The following is a 6,516-nucleotide window of genomic DNA, read 5'->3' on the forward strand; positions in this document are numbered from 1 at the left end:
ACTTTTTTATTTTTCAATCAATAAAGCCGTGCGAGGACTTATTTTTTGCGTAACGAACTGTAGTTTCGATCAGTACAATTTTTCGGTACATGCGACTTTTTGATCTCTTTTTATTCCATTTTTTGGGAGGTGAAGTGACCAAACAATTGTGATTGTGGTTCGGTTTATTATTATTTTCCTTTACGGCGTTCACCGTGCGGGATAAATAACGAAATAATTTTGTAGTTCAGGCCGTTACGGACGCGGCGATACCAATTATGTACAGTTTATTTGTTTGTTTATATATTTTTATTAATAATAAATGACTGATAAGGGAAAAAGGGGAATTTTTACTTTTAATACTTTTAAAACTTTTATTTTCTTATTTTTACACAACTTCTAACTTTTTTTTTTACTGTATTACTTTGTCCCACTAGGGGACTTGAGGGCAGGAGGCCCTGATCGCAATTCTAATACACTGCACTACATGCGTAGTGCAGTGTATTAGAACTGTCAGCTACTCACTGACAGCAAGCATAGTGGGTCCTGACGTTGTCAGGACCCACTAGGCTTCCGTCTATGGCATAGCCGGACGCCATTGTTTGGTGTCCGGTTGCCATAGTCACCATCGCCGGCCGCTATCGTGTAGCAGGCCGGCGATGGCAGCTTAACCCCTAAAAAGCCGCGATCTCTATAGAACGCGGCTTTTAAGGGGTTAATCAGCGGGGACACAGCGATCGGTCCCCGCTGTAGGAGCTGTGACAGCTGCTGAACAAGACAGCAGCTGTCACAGCTCCTGTATGCGTCGGGAGGACGGCCGAAATGGCCGTTACTCCCGAGACGTACTATTCCGTCATGGAGCGCGAACGATACAGCTGCCATGACGTAATAGTACGTCCAGGAGCGGGAAGCTGTTAACCCTTTCAAGACAGAGCTCATTTTGACCTTCATGACCAGCCCCATTTTCTCAAATCTGACATGTGTCAATTTATGTGTTAATAACTCTGGAATGCTTTTGCCTATCCAAGCGATTCTGAGATTGTTTTCTCGTGACATATTGTACTTTTTGTTAGTGGAAAAATTTGGTCAATAAATGCATTGCTTATTTGTGAAAAACACCAAAATTTAGAGAAAATTTGCAAAAATTATGATTTTTCTCATTTTAAATGTATCTGCTTGTAAAACAGATAGTAATACCACACAAAATAGTTACTATTTTATATATTCCATATGTCTACTTTATATTTGCATAGTTTTTTGAACATTATTTTATTTTTCTAGGACGTTACAACGTTTAGAACTTTAGCAGCAATTTCTCACATTTTCAAGAAAATTTCAAAAGGCTATTTTTACAGGGACCAGTTCAGTTCTGAAGTGGCTTTGAGGGCCTTATGTACTAGATAGCGAAACATGTCGGGGGGGCTGTGTTGATTTTTAATCCCTGCCTCAGCCGGATCTTTGTCTACATACTAATAGAGGCACTGATGCCCTTGCACTAACTGTCTGCCGACACACCGCAATTTTCAGATACTCTGCTGGGTTTCTCCAGCTGTTAAACTGACTTCGGTCTGTGGCAGTGAAATTTTTAAAATTTATGTGTATAGTTTGTTCTTGCTACACGTAGCTTAATAAAGGTTGTAAACTCTAACTTTATCCTTATTATCTATTGGGTGGTCAGGAAATAGGGTTTTGTTTGCCTGCAGGCATTCCTTCTCTGACTATATATTGCACCCGCTGACTACCCAGGGTCAAATTTGTGTTTTTTGTTATGTACTAGATAGACCCCATAAATCACCCCATATTAAAAACTGCACCCCTCAAAGTATTAAAAATATCATTCAGAAAGTTTCTTAACCCATTAGGCGCTTCACAGGAATTAAAGCAAAGTAGAGGTGAAATTTACAAATTTTATTTTTTTTGCTGAAATTCATTTGTAATAAAAAAAATTCTGTAACACAGAAGGTTTTACCCGAGAAATGCAACTCAATATTTATTGCCCAGATTCTGCAGTTTTTAGAAATATCCCACACGTGGCTCTAGTGTGATAATGGACTGAAATACCGGCCTCAGATGCAAAGGAGCACCTAGTGGATTTTGGGGCCTCCTTTTTTTAGAATATATTTTAGGCACCATGTCAGGTTTGAAGAGGTCTTGTGGTACCAAAACAGTGGAAATCCCCCAAAAGTGAGACGGTTTTGGAAACTACACACCTCAAGGAATTTTTCTAGGGGTATAGTTAGCATCTTGACCCCACAGGTCTTCTGCTATATTTATTGGAGTTTGTCTGTGAAAGTGAAAATCTACTTTTTTTCTGAAAAAATATTTAAAAAAAATAATCTTTGCAAGGAATAAAGATTAAAAAGCACCCCAGAACTTGTAAAGCTACTTCTCCCGATTACGCCAATACCCCATATGTGGTAATAAACTGCTGTTTGGACCCACAGCAGAGCTCAGAAGGGAAGGAGCGCCATTTGGATTTTGAAGCGCAGATTTTGCTGGATTGGTTTTCAGTGCCATGTCGCGCTTGCAACGCGCTGGAGCAAGCAAAACAGTGGAATCCCCCCAAAACGGACCCCATTTTGAAGACTACACCCCTCAAGGAATTGTTCTAGGGGTATAGTTAGCATTTTGACCCAGTTTTTTTGCTGAATTTAGTGGAATTAGGCAGTGAAAATGAAAATCTACTTTTTTCTGAAAAAACATAGATGTTTAATTTTTACAATGAATAAAGGAGAAAAATTACCCCAAAATTTGTAAAGCAATTTGTCCTGATTAGAGCAATACGCCATATGTGGTAATAAACTGCTGTTTGGACCCACGGCAGGACTCAGGAGGGAATGAACAATATTTAAAATTTCGGAGCTCAAATTTAGCTGGACTGGTTTTCGGGTGTCATGTCGCATATGCAAAGCCCCTGAGGTACCAAAACAGTGGAAACCTCCCAAAAGTCCCTTTATGGGACTGGAACGAGCGATCATTAGGTCGCTGGTACAATACACTGCAGTACTAATGTATTGCAGTATAATATAATTTTACAGGCTCCTGTAACAGCGCGATCGCTGTTCCTGTCCGTTAGTCCCGGGTGTCAGCTGTAATACACAGCTGACAGCTGCAGAATATGGAGCGTGAGCCCGCTCCATATATAACCCCTCGCACCACGACATTCTATTAAGTCGTGGTGCGCCAAGGCGTTAATGCGCAGCGGATGGTGCAAAGTGAAAATTACAATTTTCCACTGATATGCCATTTTAATGCACAATATATTGTGCCCAGTTTGTGCCACTGAAGACAAATACCTCATACAATGTTGAGCGGGTTCTCCCGGATATAAAATGTCATATATGTGGACGTAAGCTGGTGTTTGGGCACGCTGTGGGGCTCAGAAGGGAGGGAACACCATTTGGCTTTTGGAGCACAGATTTTGCTTGGTAACTGTTCTGTTTGGGGTTTTGCTGGTATTTCAGTTTATAATGTGGGGGGATATGTAACCTGTGCGGGGTACATCAGGGCATAATAAGAGAGTATAATAATGGGGTACATAAATAATAATTCGCAGATATGTGGCCGGTGTCACACTGATAAATGGCGCCTGATCCTATCCACTTTTGGAACACTCTGCACATTTTGCATCGCCATATTCTGAGAGCCAGAACTTTTTTATTTTTTCTCCAACGGAGCCGTGTGAGGGCTTATTTGTTGCGGGACAATCTGTACTTTTCATTAGTATCATTTTAGGGTACATGTGATTTTTTTTTATCACTTTTTATTAGATTTTATTGGAAGCAAAGTGTCAAAGAAACAAATTCTGACAATGTTTTTTGTATTTTTTTTTTTTACAGTATTCACCGTGCGGTATAAATGACATTTTACTTTATTCTGCGGGTCGGTACGATTACGGCGATACCATATGTATATAGGTTTTTTATGTTTTGTGGCGATTGCGCAATAAAATCACTTTGATAAAATTATTTATTTTCTGTGTCACCATATTCTGAGAGCCATCATTTTATATTTTTCCGTCAAAAAAGCGGTGTAAGGGCTTGTTTTTTGCGGGACGGGTTGTAGTTTTTATTGATACTATTTTGGGGTACATGCGACTTTTTGATCACTTTTTATTCTATATTTTGGGAGGGTTGATGACCAAAAAAAAGTGATTCTGACATTGTTTTTTAATTATTTTTTTTGCGGTGTTCACCGTGCGGGAAAAATAATATTATAGTTTGGGTCGTTACGAGCGCGGTAATACCAAATATGTGTACTTTTTTTTAACATTTTCATTTTTTTCCTATAATAAAAGACTTATTTTTTTTTGTAACTTTTATAACTTGTTTTTACACTTTTATAAAACTTTATGACTTTATTTTTTACTTTTTACTTGAAGCCTGGCAGCACTGATCGCTGCTATAATACATTACACTACCTAGGTAGTGTAAAGTATTATATACTGTCAGTGTGACGCTGAGAGTCACACTGACAGGAAGCTTATGAGAACCAGCATCCAGCTGGTTCTCATAGGCTGCTGTGCATGGCAGACCCGGGGGCCGTTATATGGCCCCCGGTTCTGCCTTGTAACCAACTGCAGCACCAGCAATCGGTCCCCGGGAAAGTTTGTTGTAGCAACAAACTTTCCAGTTTGTTATAGCAACAAACTTTCCAGTTCGTTGCTACAACACACTTTCCCTGTGATCACATGACCGGGAACTGAACTAATCAGGTCCCGATCATATCTCCGGGACCAGAGGTAGGTGATAACAGCGCGATCCGGGTGTCAGCGCTACTCTGAGACACCCGGATCGCGCTTTTAACACCCACCGTGAATTCACGTCGGCACTGCACAGAGCCCAGCAAATGCCGACGTGAATATACAGTGGGCGGTCGGGAAGCGGTTAATGCCCAGTCCTGAAAAGGCCTTAAAGAGGCCAGATTATAAGTGCCCTATCTCCTACATCTGATCTGCGCTGTAATGTAGATAACCGTGGTTTTTATTTTGAAAAACTATCATTTTTGACCAAGTTAAACAATTTTCAATTTATGCTAATTCGCTTGTTAATAGACCACTGGGCGTTTTTTAACTTTTTACCAACTGGGCGTTGTAAAGAGAAGTGTATGACAAGGACCAATCAGCATCATACACTTCTCTCCATTCATGTTTAGCTGTACTCCCAAAACACAGCATGATCTCACGAGATCACGCTGTGCTGTCACGTACTCCCACATTAACTTTACCGAAGTGTCTCGAGAGCGAATAGACATCGCCTCCAGCAGGAATGCGGTCTATTCACACTCGACACTTCGGTAAAGTTTCTGTGGGACTTACTCACAGCACAGCGTGATCTCGCAAGATCATGCTGTGTTTGTGAGTACAGCTAAACATGAATGAAGAGAAGTGTACGGCCCAGTTGTCCATTAAGAAACTAATTAGCATAAATCTAAACTTGTTCATAACTTGGTCATAAATGATAATTTTTCAAAATAAAAACACTGCTGTTCTCTACATTACACGCCGATCACATTATTTAGGAGATAGGGCACTTATAATCTGGTGACAGAGCCTCTTTAATGACCAGCTAAATGTTCTCATTTTTTCCTCGGCCTTTCAGCAGCCAGAACTTTATTTCATCAATGACATGGCTATATGAAACCTTGTTTTAAGCAGGAGAAATGGAGTTTTACTGTGTAATGTATGGAATTTATTTTTGCGGCGTGAATATATATATAAAAATTAAAAAAACAACTATTTTTGACAGGCTTTTTTTGTGTTTCATTTTTATTGCGTTCATGTCTTTACGAATGTGTAAATACCTAATCTGCGTAGGATTTTTATTTTATGTAATGAATGGGCAATAAAATATATTTTATACTAAACAATGAGTTATTTTGTTACATTTTTTTTTTTTTAAATCCCAGGGATAATTTTTTAGTAACTTTATTTTATATTAAAATGTATTATTCCTGTATGCTAATACATTATACTGTGTCACTATGATATAGGCTGCTGTTAGGGCAACACAGTGTGCCCTAACAGCAGGCTTACAGAACAGACAGTCCCAGGTTCTTTTCTATGCCCCCAGGGCTGACTGCAGAGGGCACCCCCAGTCTCCGTTCACATCACAGAGAAAAGTCCCCTTTAATCATGCAGCGGGACACCGTAGCACAACAGATTATAAAGAGACGGTCACCAGTTTATCAATTCCGTCTCCTAACTAACCTAATAGGCACTTTGCTGCTGATAAAAACAGTGCAATTTGTTTTAAAATACATTTGCAAAGTTATGAGCATTTTTCTAAATATGTAAATGAGCGTTTATTACACAAGTGGGAGGTAACAGCAGCGATTCTCCTGAGATGGAGCCACCTCACAGCATGAAGCTGCTTCACACACAATGTGAAACTAAAGCTGGAGGGAAGGGGGATCACTTCAAACCGCCATATCTTGGGAGTAGGCTTGAGAAAGACCCACACTTTGGTCGAAATGTCGCTGTTTATTATAGTGAAATAAGTCATTGACACCTTTTTGATCCTTTAACAATGTGTGTTG

The sequence above is a fragment of the Rhinoderma darwinii genome, chromosome 2, assembly GCF_050947455.1.
Source record: "Rhinoderma darwinii isolate aRhiDar2 chromosome 2, aRhiDar2.hap1, whole genome shotgun sequence".
NCBI lineage: Eukaryota > Metazoa > Chordata > Amphibia > Anura > Rhinodermatidae > Rhinoderma > Rhinoderma darwinii.